General features: G+C 33.0%; 1 long non-coding RNA gene across 2 annotated transcripts; it reads left to right on the top strand.

Annotated features, from left to right (window-relative positions):
- The first annotated feature begins 7,684 nt into the window (after nt 1-7,684).
- LOC139873079 (uncharacterized) lies at nt 7,685-12,823 on the top strand. Of its 2 annotated transcripts, XR_011767262.1 has the most exons (5): nt 7,685-8,061; nt 8,621-8,888; nt 9,166-9,651; nt 12,244-12,365; nt 12,662-12,823. It is a non-coding gene; the product is annotated as an uncharacterized lncRNA (long non-coding RNA). The 2 variants fall into 2 exon arrangements; XR_011767261.1 differs by lacking the exon at nt 12,662-12,823 and having other exon boundaries at nt 12,244-12,581.
- The last annotated feature ends 3,985 nt before the right edge of the window (nt 12,824-16,808 follow it).

The raw sequence follows: 16,808 nt of genomic DNA, 5'->3' as shown, positions 1-16,808 counted from the left end.
GTCGATTCTCGGTAGTGGGTAGCGGTTCTTGATGGTAAGTTTGTTCAACTCTCGGTAGTCGATACACAACCTGAATGTACCATCTTTCTTCTTGACAAACAAAACAGGAGCTCCCCACGGTGATGTGCTTGGTTGAATGAAACCACGCTCTAAAAGTTCTTGTAATTGGCTTTGCAGTTCTTTCATCTCGCTGGGTGCGAGTCTGTAAGGAGCACGAGCTATTGGTGCAGCTCCTGGTACAAGATCTATTTGAAATTCAACGGATCGATGTGGGGGTAATCCCGGTAATTCTTTCGGAAATACATCGGGAAATTCTTTTGCAATGGGAACATCATTGATGCTCTTTTCTTCAGTTTGTACTTTCTCGACGTGTGCTAGAACAGCATAGCAACCTTTTCTTATTAGTTTTTGTGCCTTCAAATTACTAATAAGATGTAGCTTCGTGTTGCCCTTTTCTCCGTACACCATTAAGGGTTTTCCTTTTTCTCGTATAATGCGAATTGCATTTTTGTAACAGACGATCTCTGCTTTCACTTCTTTCAACCAGTCCATACCGATTATCACATCAAAACTCCCTAACTCTACTGGTATCAAATCAATCTTAAATGTTTCGCTAACCAGTTTAATTTCTCGATTCCGACATATATTATCTGCTGAAATTAATTTACCATTTGCTAATTCGAGTAAAAATTTACTATCCAAAGGCGTCAATGGACAACTTAATTTAGCACAAAAATCTCTACTCATATAGCTTCTATCCGCACCCGAATCAAATAAAACGTAAGCAGATTTATTGTCAATAAGAAACGTACCCGTAACAAGCTCCGGGTCTTCCTGTGCCTCTGCCGCATTAATATTGAAAACTCTTCCGTGGCCTTGTCCATTCGTGTTCTCCTGGTTCGGGCAATTTCTAATAATGTGGCCCGGTTTTCCACATTTATAACAAACTACATTGGCATAACTTGCTCCGACACTACTTGCTCCGCCATTACTCGTTTCGACCCCATTTGTTCCTTTCGTTCTATTAACCCCTGGTCCGTAGACCTCACACTTCGCCGCGCTATGACCATTTCTTTTACACTTGTTGCAAAATTTGGTGCAGAACCCCGAGTGATACTTTTCACACCTTTGGCATAGCTGCTTCTGATTGTTGTTGTTGTTGTTGTTGCGGTTATTATTGTTGTTGGGATGATTGTTGTAGTTGCTGTTGTTGTTGTTGTTGTTGTTGTTGTTGTTGTTGTTGGGTCGTTTGTTGTAGTTGCGATTGATGTTGCGATTGTTGGGATAATTGTTGCGATTATTGTTGTAATTGCTGTTGTTGTTGTATTGGTGATTCTTATCACCATTTTCCTCCCACTTTCTTTTGACTTGCTTCACATTGGCCTCTTCAGCAGTCTGTTCTTTAATTCTTTCTTCAATCTGGTTCACTAGTTTGTGAGCCATTCTACATGCCTGTTGTATGGAGGCGGGCTCGTGTGAACTTATATCTTCTTGGATTCTTTCCGGTAATCCTTTCACAAACGCATCGATCTTCTCTTCCTCATCTTCGAATGCTCCCGGACACAATAGGCACAATTCTGTGAATCGTCTTTCGTACGTGGTAATATCAAATCCTTGGGTTCATAACCCTCTAAGTTCTGTCTTGAGCTTATTGACCTCGGTTCTGGGACGGTACTTCTCGTTCATCAAGTGCTTGAATGCTGACCACGGTAGTGCGTACACATCGTCTTGTCCCACTTGCTCTAGATAGGTATTCCACCATGTTAACGCAGAACCTGTGAAGGTATGCGTAGCGTACTTCACTTTGTCCTCTTCAGTACACTTACTTATGGCAAATACCGATTCGACCTTCTCGGTCCACCGTTTCAATCCGATCGGCCCTTCGGTTCCATCAAATTCCAAAGGTTTGCAGGCAGTGAATTCTTTGTAGGTGCATCCTACACGATTTTCTGTACTGCTAGATCCAAGGTTATTGTTGGTATGTAGCGCAGCCTGTACTGCGGCTATGTTTGAAGCTAGAAAAGTACGGAATTCCTCTTCATTCATATTCACGGTGTGTCGAGTAGTCGGTGCCATTTCCTTCAAAATAGTCAAATGGAACAAGTTAATCATACAGAATATTAAGAGTAGTTAATAGTATTTCGTAGCATAATATGAACTCATTTATAAAAGCTTTTTCTTCATATTAGCGTTTTATAAGTTTAAATTCGGGTAGTACCTACCCGTTAAGTTCATACTTAGTAGCTAATATACAATTCAACTACTACAATTCTATATGAAAAACTGATTATAATAATATTTCGCGTTCAAACTTTTACATAATATTTTACAAACTTACAATACCGCTTATTTTACATATAGCATGAAATATAGCACACAATAAATTTGATACAAGATGGTTGTGAAGATAATTCTAGCTAGTACACAAGTCGTTCAGCAAAAGCAATAAAGACACGTAATTCATACGTCCAGAAACAAGTCATGCATTCTGGTTTTACTAGGATTACTTCCCATCCTTGGTCTTGTGGAACATAACCGTTATGGCCGTTGATAAGACAGCGTGTTGTAACGTCGTCAAAGGGACGAGGGTTACGTAATGTCCAACAGTCCCGTAACAATCTAAAAACCTCATTTCTTACCCCAATTACCGACTCCGTCACTTGTGGGAACGTTTTGTTTAATAGTTGTAGCCCGATGTTCTTGTTCTCACTTTGGTGAGAAGCGAACATTACTAATCCGTAAGCATAACATGCTTCTTTATGTTGCATGTTAGCCGCTTTTTCTAAATCACGAAGTCCAATATTCGGATATATTGAGTCAAAATAATTTCTTAACCCGTTGCGTAAAATAGCATTTGGGTTCCCCGCAATATATGCGTCAAAGTAAACACATCGTAACTTATGGGTTTCCCAATGTGATATCCCCCATCTTTCAAACAAAAGCCTCTTATAAACCAAGTCATTCTTGGAACGTTCTTCGAATGTCTTACAAACTGATCTCGCCTTAAATAGTTGTGCCGAGGAATTCTGGCCGACTCTAGACAAGATTTCATCAATCATGTCTTCGGGTAGGTCTCTTAAAATATTGGGTTGTCTATCCATTTTGTGTTTTTAAACTGTAAAATAGACAAGAGTTAGATTCATAAAAAAGATACTTATTAATACAAGCAATTTTTACATATATCATAAAGCATAAGCACACTATATTACATATATTACACCACACGAATATAACTATCTTATTCAGACTCGCTTGTTTCTTCTTCTTCGGTTTTGGTTCGTTTTGCCAATTTTCTAGGGATATATGATGTTCCCCTAATACGAACCGTCGTTTTCCACATTGGTTTAGAAAAACCTGGTGGTTTAGAGGTTCCCGGGTCATTGTTACAACTTAAGGACTTCGGGGGTTGACGATACATATAAAGTTCATCGGGGTTGGAATTAGATTTCTCTATTTTTATGCCCTTTCCCTTATTATTTTCTTTTGCCTTTTTAAATTCAGTTGGGGTTATTTCTATAACATCATCGGAATTCTCGTCGGAATCCGATTCATTGGAGAATTGGTAATCCTCCCAATATTTTGCTTCCTTGGCGGAAACACCATTGACCATAATTAACCTTGGTCGGTTGGTTGAGGATTTTCTTTTACTTAACCGTTTTATTATTTCCCCCACCGGTTCTATTTCTTCATCCGGTTCCGATTCTTCTTCCGGTTCCGATTCTTCTTCCGGTTCCGACTCTTCTTCCGGTTCCTCTTCGGGAACTTGTGAATCAGTCCACGAATCATTCCAATTTATATTTGACTCTTCATTATTATTAGGTGAGTCAATGGGACTTGTTCTAGAGGTAGACATCTATCACATAATATCAAACGCGTTAAGAGATTAATATATCACATAATATTCACATGTTAAAAATATATAGTTTCCAACAAAATTTGTTAAGCAATCATTTTTCAAGTAAACACGGTCGAAGTCCAGACTCACTAATGCATCCTAACAAACTCGATAAGACACACTAATGTAAAATTCTGGTTCTCTAAGACCAACGCTCGGATACCAACTGAAATATAGTGGGGACAACCACCGTCCCACCCAGTGCCTTCCCAGCTAACCGCCTGGTGACCACTGAGTGTACCTCAGATACTGATTTTAGGGCCTGCCTCTCGGCTACTGCCAACCCTCGTAAGGGATCGCAAGGAGTAAGAGCCAATGCTTCGTCACAGGTAACACTGTGAGAACCTCCTTTACGACTAACCCGCCACACATGGACGGCGTTATACCAGCTCTGATACCAACTGAAATGTCCCGTTCTTATTGATTAAAAACGTTCCATATTAATTGATTTCGTTGCGAGGTTTTGACCTCTATATGAGACGTTTTTCAAAGACTGCATTCATTTTAAAACAAACCATAACCTTTATTTCATCAATAAAGGTTTAAAAAGCTTTACGTAGATTATCAAATAATGATAATCTAAAATATCTTGTTTACACACGACCATTACATAATGGTTTACAATACAAATATGTTACAACAAAATAAGTTTCTTGAATGCAGTTTTTACACAATATCATACAAACATGGACTCCAAATCTCGTCCTTAATTAAGTATGCGACAGCGGAAGCTCTTAATAATCACCTAAGAATAAACATGCTTAAAACGTCAACAAAAATGTTGGTGAGTTATAGGTTTAACCTATATATATCAAATCATAATAATAGACCACAAGATTTCATATTTCAATACACATCCCATACATAGAGATAAAAATCATTCATATGGTGAACACCTGGTAACCGACATTAACAAGATGCATATATAAGAATATCCCCATCATTCCGGGACACCCTTCGGATATGATATAAATTTCGAAGTACTAAAGCATCCGGTACTTTGGATGGGGTTTGTTAGGCCCAATAGATCTATCTTTAGGATTCGCGCCAATTAGGGTGTCTGTTCCCTAATTCTTAGATTACCAGACTTAATAAAAAGGGGCATATTCGATTTCGATAATTCAACCATAGAATGTAGTTTCACGTACTTGTGTCTATTTTGTAAATCATTTATAAAACCTGCATGTATTCTCATCCCAAAAATATTAGATTTTAAAAGTGGGACTATAACTCACTTTCACAGATTTTTACTTCGTCGGGAAGTAAGACTTGGCCACTGGTTGATTCACAAACCTATAACAATATATACATATATATCAAAGTATGTTCAAAATATATTTACAACACTTTTAATATATTTTGATGTTTTAAGTTTATTAAGTCAGCTGTCCTCGTTAGTAACCTACAACTAGTTGTCCACAATTAGATGTACAGAAATAAATCGATAAATATTATCTTGAATCAATCCACGACCCAGTGTATACGTATCTCAGTATTGATCACAACTCAAACTATATATATTTTGGAATCAACCTCAACCCTGTATAGCTAACTCCAACATTCACATATAGAGTGTCTATGGTTGTTCCGAAATATATATAGTTGTGTCGACATGATAGGTCGAAACATTGTATACGTGTCTATGGTATCTCAAGATTACATAATATACAATACAAGTTGATTAAGTTATGGTTGGAATAGATTTGTTACCAATTTTCACGTAGCTAAAATGAGAAAAATTATCAAATCTTGTTTTACCCATAACTTCTTCATTTTAAATCCGTTTTGAGTGAATCAAATTGCTATGGTTTCATATTGAACTCTATTTTATGAATCTAAACAGAAAAAGTATAGGTTTATAGTCGGAAAAATAAGTTACAAGTCGTTTTTGTAAAGGTAGTCATTTCAGTCGAAAGAACGACGTTTAGATGACCATTTTAGAAAACATACTTCCACTTTGAGTTTAACCATAATTTTTGGATATAGTTTCATGTTCATAATAAAAATCATTTTCTCAGAATAACAACTTTTAAATCAAAGTTTATCATAGTTTTTAATTAACTAACCCAAAACAGCCCGCGGTGTTACTACGACGGCGTAAATCCGGTTTTACGGTGTTTTTCGTGTTTCCAGGTTTTAAATCATTAAGTTAGCATATCATATAGATATAGAACATGTGTTTAGTTGATTTTAAAAGTCAAGTTAGAAGGATTAACTTTTGTTTGCGAACAAGTTTAGAATTAACTAAACTATGTTCTAGTGATTACAAGTTTAAACCTTCGAATAAGATAGCTTTATATGTATGAATCGAATGATGTTATGAACATCATTACTACCTTAAGTTCCTTGGATAAACCTACTGGAAAAGAGAAAAATGGATCTAGCTTCAACGGATCCTTGGATGGCTCGAAGTTCTTGAAGCAGAATCATGACACGAAAACAAGTTCAAGTAAGATCATCACTTGAAATAAGATTGTTATAGTTATAGAAATTGAACCAAAGTTTGAATATGATTATTACCTTGTATTAGAATGATAACCTACTGTAAGAAACAAAGATTTCTTGAGGTTGGATGATCACCTTACAAGATTGGAAGTGAGCTAGCAAACTTGAAAGTATTCTTGATTTTATGTAACTAGAACTTGTAAAATATATGAAGAACACTTAGAACTTGAAGATAGAACTTGAGAGAGATCAATTAGATGAAGAAAATTGAAGAATGAAAGTGTTTGTAGGTGTTTTTGGTCGTTGGTGTATGGATTAGATATAAAGGATATGTAATTTTGTTTTCATGTAAATAAGTCATGAATGATTACTCATATTTTTGTAATTTTATGAGATATTTCATGCTAGTTGCCAAATGATGGTTCCCACATGTGTTAGGTGACTCACATGGGCTGCTAAGAGCTGATCATTGGAGTGTATATACCAATAGTACATACATCTAAAAGCTGTGTATTGTACGAGTACGAATACGGGTGCATACGAGTAGAATTGTTGATGAAACTGAACGAGAATGTAATTGTAAGCATTTTTGTTAAGTAGAAGTATTTTGATAAGTGTCTTGAAGTCTTTCAAAAGTGTATGAATACATATTAAAACACTACATGTATATACATTTTAACCGAGTCGTTACATGTAAGTGTTGTTTTGAAACCTTTAGGTTAACGATCTTGTTAAATGTTGTTAACCCAATGTTTATAATATCAAATGAGATTTTAAATTATTATATTATCATGATATTATCATGTATGAATATCTCTTAATATGATATATATACATTAAATGTCTTTACAACGATAATCGTTACATATATGTCTCGTTTAAAAATCATTAAGTTAGTAGTCTTGTTTTTACATATGTAGTTCATTGTTAATATACTTATGGAGATACTTACTTATCATACTCTCATGTTAACCATATGTATATCCATATATATATATCGTCATGTCGTTTTTACAAGTTTTAACGTTCGTGAATCGCCGGTCAACTTGGGTGGTCAATTGTCTATATGAAACATATTTCAATTAATCAAGTCTTAACAAGTTTGATTGCTTAACATGTTGGAAACATTTAATCATGTAAATATCAATCTCAATTAATATATATAAACATGGAAAAGTTCGGGTCACTACATTTTAACCCTTAGATAAAAAAAAAAACTCTTAAATGACCCCTTGATCTAATGTTCTAAAATAATTTTCTAACTCTGTTAGCTAATAAATCAATTTTAATTCTCAAACTCCCCAAAATACCCCTTGAATTCTAAAAACACACGGGGAGCAAATTAATAAATTAGGGTTCAAATACATTCATTCACTACGCTAGGAAAAAAAAAATCCCGACTTCTCCCCAAATCATCGACACTAATCAAATCATCATCGAAAAATAGTTGATGAGAATTCGAATTGAAAGCCGTTCAATCTAGGGTTTCACATTGATCTGGGTCAACAACGGATTTAATTTCTTATACAGTGATATTTATAACAATATTGGGTCAGTGATATTCAGTTATGTATAAACTTTATACGCGAATCAACTGAAGATGTTGTTGTCAGAAATTAGGATTTCAGTCGTAGCTTTGATTTCGGCTTTTCGATCGATTAATTAGGGTTTGAGGCAATCCAAGTCAAATCATTACCGCCTTTGTTGTATCCTCCGAAACTGTAAGTGTTTTGAAATTTTAAGGTCTGCGCTTAATTTTGTCAATGATTTTGATGTTTCTGTTTTCCTGAGCTTAAAAACTGTTGATGCAAAACTGTAATTAGTGATTTTGTTTAAATAGTTTAAAGATTATGAATTATAGTTGTTTTTTGTGTTTGTAGGTGTTTCAATGCACTAAACCTTTTAATTCGTTTTATCTAAAATCTTAAACTATCGTCGAGTGAATATAGTATTTTATAGTGATATATGACCCGTAGTTTTGGTTAAAAAACTAAAATTTCAAGGTGAAAAGGTATTTTCTACTCGACTTGTACCAAAATAATACCCATTTTGATTGCCCATTATGTGTCCTGTTATAGTTACTATAGTGCTAAAAATGAAGATTCTTTTTGAAATACTGACTGACTATGGTCACGTTTTTTTATTCAGGTGTTACATCCAGATTTGTTGTTGGGCTGTTGTTTTAAATTTATGAGCCATTATGTGTCCTGTTATAGTTACTATAGTGCTAAAAATGGGAGATTCTTTTTTAAATATTGACTATGGTCACTTTTTTTTCAGGTGTTACATCCAGATTTGTTGTTGGGCTGTTGTTTGAATTGATGGATCATTCAGTCGGTGATCCGAGTGTAAAGGAGGATGATATTCCAGTTGTTCTGTATGCTTGGCAAGCACAGAATTTTCTAATAATTGCACTGCATCGCACCAGAAACGGTTTAGTTTGGACTAAAAAGTAGAAGCTTTTCATTGTTGTTCTCTACTTTGGACTAAAAAGTAGAAGCTTTTCATTATAATTCTCAATCAAGAGATCAGACGGTTATTGCAACAAGTATGTTATGTTCTTATATTTATTGATCATTGATGCTAGAAGCTATATCCCTTTATTTCGAGCTATATCTCCTTATGTGTTGATATTAAACACACACATAAGTACCTTTTAAAAAGGTTAATACTTCATGTCAACCAATAACTGGTAACCTAATAGTTCTAACTACATGGCATCATAGTGACAAGTCTCATTGTCTTCAGGAATCTGTAACATTTTTTGAGAATTAGAAATGACTTCAAAGACTAATTATTCAATCTGTTTTTCTTTTGATTTACAGAAACTCAGCTCTACAAATTCACAAATTCAGGTCATGACTTTTTATTTTGCAAGTTATTCGAGACAATTGGTCTCTACATGCAATGGAAGAGTACATTTAATTAGGTTTGAAGATATTCATTTTTTTTCATTGAAAGGTATTATTCGAATTATTGCTTAATTTTACATGTGTTAGCTTTACATGTATTTATATTTCCCTTTCCTATCTTGATACTGATTTGATCGTTCAATGATGTGTATGACCAGAATTATTGGTGATTTCTTCCGTTTAATGACGATTCAACCCACCATCTGATGATGATTCAACCCACACGCGATATACGGGTTCGTAAGGAATTTCTAAAATTTTATAGTAAATGAGTTATTTAAGGTATGATGATGTGATGAATGCAGGTTTTTGAGTAGTGGATAGGGGGGGATGTTGTGGAATACGGAGAAATAGAGGGCAGATAAGGTGTTTACCGATGCAAGCACCAAAAAGACATAGGTAACCTTAATCTTTGTTTTTGACCTAGATGACCTTCATATTTTAGTTAAGTGACACCGATGACCCCGTTCATAAGCTCTGTTAGTTTACCTCCGTTAAAGTATATCATGTGCTCAAAGTGTGAGGGCAATTTTGTCCACACCATTACCTCTTCGATGATGTTTAACCCATATTCCATATGTATTACGTATATCATTAAATATCAACAACATGGTTTCATCAAAAAACCACCGTCCATGTTCTGTTACCTAAACAACAAAAAATCACGATCATAAAAAATAAAAATGTCGATTGAATCATTTTATGGGATCAGAAGCGAGTATGGAATTGAAAAACTAATGAAGTTTTATGATATGGTCCAAAACATGCATGTTTATTGACTTTTGACTAAATGATATGGTCATGAACTAATATAGACCTATGCCTTAAAAAATAAAAAATAAAATAAATCTGGTTGACTATTAATATGGACCTACGCCTTTCAAATCTGGTCAAAACAGTTTTATTTGGTCATCAGGCTATCCTATTATGAATTATGGATTAATTGTTGACTTTTGTTGACTATTGTTAGTCATAAACTGATATGGTCCAAAACATGTATGTTTATTGACTTTTGACTAAATGTTATGGTCATGAACTAATATGGACCTATGCCTTTAAAAAACGAAAAAATAAATAAAAAAATTATTGACTATTAATATGGACCTATGCCTTTCAAATATGGTCAAAACAGTTGTATTTGGTCATCAGGTTAGTTATATAATATTTTAGGTTAATGCAGGTAACTGTAAATTTGTAATGTAATTGTAATGTAATGTAATATTTTAGTCTGATGTAAGTCACTTAAGTTGGTCATAATGTTGACATAAGTCACTTAAGTTGGCATTTTATAAAGCATACTGTTTTTGGTCATTATAAAGCTTAGACAGTATGGTGTGTCATAATTTGATAATTTTTGGTCATTATATAGCATACACAACATACTGTTTTTGGTCTTATAATGCATACACAGTATGGTCATTTGGTCACTTAATAAGTTACCATTAGGATAACAGGTCTAAAAGTAAAAGGTCTAAACAGGTCAACTCAACAGGTTCAATGGGTCAATAGGTTAACAGGTCAACAAAGTTATGTTCATAAAAGGGCTAAAAAAAAAAAAAAAAACACAGTTGCATTTGGTACTAAACAGGTTAATGTTCTGAATGCAACTTTCATTACCTCAAAACACTTGCATTTGGTGAAAAGCAGGTTAATATACACGTGGAAGCTTTCATTAGGTCAAAAAGTTTCTATTGGTACAAAACAGTTGCATTTGATCAAAATAGGTCAATACAACAACAAAAAATCTAATATAATGTCAAAACAGTAAAAACATGTCAAAACATGTGTCAAAATAGCTAACTTTTTTGTTCATGTTTTATGCCCAAATAGGTGTCAAAAGGGTCAGTTTTTCATTCAATCATTTAGTCCAAGTAGGTGTTAAAATGGGTTAAAAATTAGACATGTATTGAATCTCTTCAACTGTAATCTTTTATGCTCATATAGTCATGTTTTGGTCATGTCTCATTTAGTCATGTATCATTGACAACTTTAATGTTTTCATTCAAATTAACCGATACATATACATCAAAACCAAACTCAAACCAAATTACACATTTGCATCATACAATGTAAAATAGCAACTTTTGTAATATGATTCAGAGTTAATCAAAACGAAAATATTTCATTCATTAAAACTGATACATTAACTCCAAGAACAAACTTAAAACAAATTACATCACAAAACATAGTACTTAGAAGTTAGAACTGATACATAAGCTTCAAGTAACTAATCAGCTTAAAACATTTTCACATACATAGCAAACCCTAACCAGCTCAAAAACTACGTAATCTTCAATATTGTATCTTGTTGTTGTGCATTTTTGGCTATTGCATCACTCTTATTTTTTGCTTTTAGCAGTCCTGGTATAATCATATCAACACGATAGCAAAAACTGGTGGATCATGCCAACCAACAAACCTACACTTTGATCCCCGAAACATCAAATAGTCGCACAATATAAGTATCTCGATGAAATTGAACAATAGCGAATATAGGGATTACATTACCTCAATTGGACATCCAAAAAAACCTACGACATGTTGCTGTTCGATTGAATTAGGGTTTTGCAATTAGGAACGACAGGACTATTTCAAATGTGGCGATTGGAGGGGTTACAGCATAAAAAGAATAATAAAAGTGGATTGGACTAATTTGCCCTCACATGCTATGCACGAGACTAATCTTAACAGCAACAATTTAACAGACTTAAACTTAAACCTTGGGGTCATCTATGTCTATAAATTGAGAGTTAAAGGTCATCTACGTCAAAAATATTGATTAAGGTCCCATGTGTCGTTTTAGACAAAAATGAAGGACCAACCATGCGATTTTGTCTTTATATTTCATATAATAATATTATTAAATTTCGATTTTTGTTTTTAATTTATAATTTCAAGTTCTTGGCAGATATGTTAAGTTTTAATTACCAAGCACAACCTAAGTACTCATGAACACCAAACTAATTTTGTCACGAATGTGATTATTTCCAGGAGGTATTTTTCAAGAACACAGGTAGAAGAGTCGATTACTTTTTGTGTTTGGGAGCAATTCTATTTCTAATCAAGTTTATTCAATGGAAATGTTTAGCCATTTTGATATTCATCTCGATAAGGTACTCGAGTCGGTTCGATATCACCTCTTTAGCCAATTCAAAAAACTTTCAGACTCATCCGAGAAAAATGATTTCTCTTTATTCAAAGATAGGGGAAGGATTGTCAACATCTCACCTCCTCCATACACCCCACTCATGTAGTATTGAGTTTTGTTGTTGTTGTTATTGTTGTTGATTAATTAATGATAAGATGAAATAAAACTTAAAATTTGTTGCTTTACTGATATTATCCCCTTTCTTTGATGTTTGGCGTTGCTATCTACAGTTTTTCTTTAACCATCTATCAACTTTTGCAGGGGTCCAAATTGTAAAGAATATCTCGCTAATATCCTTCATACCAAAGCTCCTTTAATTTTAGGTGTATCTTTTTAAGACATGAAGAAATCGAATCTTTTTTATTTTTTATTTTGAGTATAAACTTTTTTGTAAAAACATTAAATCTCTTTTAACAGAGCATATGGGGAAGGGAAAGACATTTCAAACTGAAATTATTTTCCAAGCCATGGGAATTTGTTGGACAAATTGCAATTTGTATGGAAAGGTTTAAACATAGTTGCCCACACATAAAAAGTACTGTAGTGTACACTTCGCTTGGACATAAATTGCTATTGGTTAACCAAAAATAACCGATTCATGGGTAAATGGGTCAAATTTACTAACTCTAAATATAGTGTTTCATTTAAAATTCAAGATGATATAATGTTTCAATATATATGTCTGATCATACATTATAAATGTAAGGCTAACTTTGTAGTGCATTTGGATTGTTGATTTTACAGTTTGATGGTGGGTTGTAGCTACACAAATATTATTGTTTGTAACTGCAAAAAGTTCTAAATGAAGGCCTAAATACAGTTCTAAGGGTTAGGGTTTATGGTTTAGGAGCTTTAGAGTTAGGGGTTTAGGGTTTAGAGTGTATGGTATAGGGGTTATGGTTTAGGGGTTATGGTTTATTTAGGGGTTAGGGTTTAGAGTTTTAGGGTTAGAGTTTAGAGTTTAGGGTTAGGGTTAAGTTCTTTGATCACCAAAATAAATAAAAGTATATTATTTATTAAAGGGGTATTTCTGTCAAATTACTTAATCACATTCTTGATTCCTTGACCACATTCCTTTTAATTTTTTTAATCACTAAATGAACATTTAATCGAATTCCTTGGAAAATAATTACTTCAGAATACAATTCCCTTAACGTATTCCATTCCATCCAAAAATATTCTGCGAGTCAAACGGGGCCTTATATATATTTCAATATGTGAAGGTCATACTCCGACAAAGTATTTATAGTATATACCCAATTATTGATGAAAATTTAAGCAGTCCCAAAGGCATAAGCCAAGTATGAAGTAATATGTCCCATAACATTATATCAAATTTACAATGACTCATTTTATTCTAGCTTTGTGTATTATAATGATAATAGTATCTATTATGGGTGTCATTTTGACCCGTAGTATCTATTTGAGTGCTTTAAAATTAAAGATGAGTGTAAAGTGTAGCTAATGACTTAAATATGCAGAGTTATAGTGCTGGGTAAAAACTTATTTAGATCAGCCAATGTGAAACTCTTTCAAGTAGATCTTTGAAGCTAGAACGTGAAAATTATAGAAAATCAACCGAAACACTAAGAAATATGTTTAGAGATTGTGATTCTTTTATTCTTTCAATTGTGTGATATGTAACTAAATAAAATATACATATAGTTTTAAAATGTGTTACTCCACTACGTCAGATTTCTATCGGCATTCTATCAAGCTCCCGCACTATTACTCCACAATATAATGTTTCAACAGTGTTAAATTTGAATTTCTTTACACTATGTTAGGTTATTTCAAGTTCAACATATAACTTGTCAAATACTCCGTAATATGTAATAATCAATAATCAATCCTCAATAAATTAACCGATTCTACTTTACTATAACAAATTCTTTTAAAGAATCCCGCGAATTCGCGGGTCTTTAACTAGTTTATATATGAAAATAGACTATTAATTTAAATAAATCATACTATTAATTAAGGTTAATTCTTCATGAAATTGAAAGTCGTTGAAAATCTATGCACCCATTTTTATTGGGGTGGATCACTACAAAAGAGGAAAATGACATGGGTCTCTTGGAATCATGTATGTGCCTCACTCGAAAAGGGAGGCATTGGCATTAGTAGCATTAAATCCTTCAACAGTGTATTGCTTCTTAAATGTCAATGGCAATGGCAAATGGTAAATAATCCTAACTCTTTATGGGTATTATGCTTATTGAAGGCTATACATGGTGAGCATACGGTTTCGGTACAACATGTTGCAAAACAAAGGGTAAATGGCATGACATCGTCGTGTTAACGTCCTCGCAACAAATAACAAATGTCGTTCCTCCTGGATCCCTTTCCATCAAGTTGGGAATGGGATTGCCACGAGATTTTGGAAAGACCTTTGGTTGAGAAGTTGTACTCTAGCTCAAAAATATAACCGATTATTTCGTCTTGATGCTAACTAAGATTGTCTCGTAAGTGATCGTTTTCATAACGGATCATGGCATTGGCACTAGATTTCGGCCACCTGCTAATTCTACAAATCTGGAGCAGCTACTGATTGTTGTACAACATACAGTATTAACTGATGAAGATGACCGTTGGACTTAGAAATTTCAAACAGATGACGTATTCACTGTTAGTGAAGCACACAAACTATTTGATGATCATTACCTTCTTATCGGAATTCGTCCAACAAAATGGTGTGTATTAGTCCCTATTAAAGTCAACATATTCCTATGGAGTACTTAATGACAAGATTCCAACACGAGTTAATCTCGCTAGCTTGCAAAGGTATGGATATTAATTTGACTGTGTGCCCTCTTTGTGGAATATGTGGTGACTCTCGTGACCATTTAATTCTTCACTATAGCATGACGGTGGCACTTTGGAGGCGTATTTGTATTTGGGTAGGTGTCGTGTGGCCCTCGAATTTCGATTCCACCGATGACCTCCTCATGTGGGTAGAAGAGATCTTTCAGTCCCGAGTTAATTCAGATAGGTTATATTGTATCGTTGTTGCAACATTGTGGTGGATATGGAGATTGAGAAATGATATCGTTCACGACACGCACATAGTTAAGAAAAATGACTTATTCGATTGTATCAGATTAGTTGCTTTTTTTAGTTGAAATCTAGAAGCAAAATTGCACCTGACTGAAACACGTGACTATATAATCCAATGTAACTTTTTATTTTTTTTTCTTTTTTCGTTGGTCTAGTGCCTTGCTAATTTCTTTTTTGTATTCGATTTTGTTTTTTGAGCATTAATAAAATCTTATCCGTTTCAAGAAAAAAAATTAGAAAAAAATTAAAATAGAGTATTAAACTATCAATATAGGAGGGGACGAGTATAACAAATAAGTTCATTAGTTTAACACTTTGTGTAGCTGACTTTGGAGTAATATAAGATATAAGTAGCTACAAATATATATCCCAAACACCTCCTTGATAATAATAATAATAATAATAATAATAATAATAATAATAATAATAATAATAATAATAATAATAATAATAATAATAATAATAACTAGTAAAATGACCCGTAGAATCACGAGTTTGTTTGAATGAAACAATTTAATAACACGTTTTAGGTATTAAGTGAATGTAAATGCTAAATTCATTTATTTAAATGACCCGTTCGACTAAGAAACTTGTTGTTGTTTTTACAAATATATAGAGACGTGTATTTCGCATACATATGTAACGTAATTAATCTTGTAAAGAAAATTCATATTTAAATATTAATAATATAATAATTATAATTATAATTATTATAATAAAAAATAAATCTATATATATCTAAATTTTGACTCCCATCTCCATTAATTAGATCATTAACTTCATTAATTTAACTTTTTTACCCATCTTAACACTTAACCACATGATAAATCACTTTTATTAAAAAAAATTATTGTTTGCCATTAATATAATAATTAATTATAATATATATATATATATATATATATATATATATATATATATATATATATATATATATATATATATATATATATATATATATATATATATATATATATATATATATATATATATATGTGTGTGTGTGTGTGTGTGTGTGTATGTGTGTGTGTGTGTGTGTGTGTGTGTGTGTATGTTCATTAACCCAACTTAATTACTTTTATTTTTTATCCAATATAATCTCTTAACCACATGGTAAAAATTAATAATCTTATCTTTATTATTATTATTTTATTATTTTATTATCTATATATACTTAAATTTTGACTCCTAAGGCTATAAATTAGGATATTTAATTCATTCTTCTACTACATGGTGACTCATTATGGTAAATACTACATGGTAACTCATTATGATTTAAACCCACTATTTAGTATTATGATTTAAACCCACTTTTTAGTCTATACATACATAACTCTACCAATATTATTAT

The sequence above is a fragment of the Rutidosis leptorrhynchoides genome, chromosome 10 (genome assembly GCF_046630445.1).
Source record: "Rutidosis leptorrhynchoides isolate AG116_Rl617_1_P2 chromosome 10, CSIRO_AGI_Rlap_v1, whole genome shotgun sequence".
Lineage (NCBI taxonomy): Eukaryota > Viridiplantae > Streptophyta > Magnoliopsida > Asterales > Asteraceae > Rutidosis > Rutidosis leptorrhynchoides.
The sequence above is the reverse complement of the archived record's forward strand: the minus strand, read 5'-3'. Positions and strand labels throughout refer to the sequence as shown.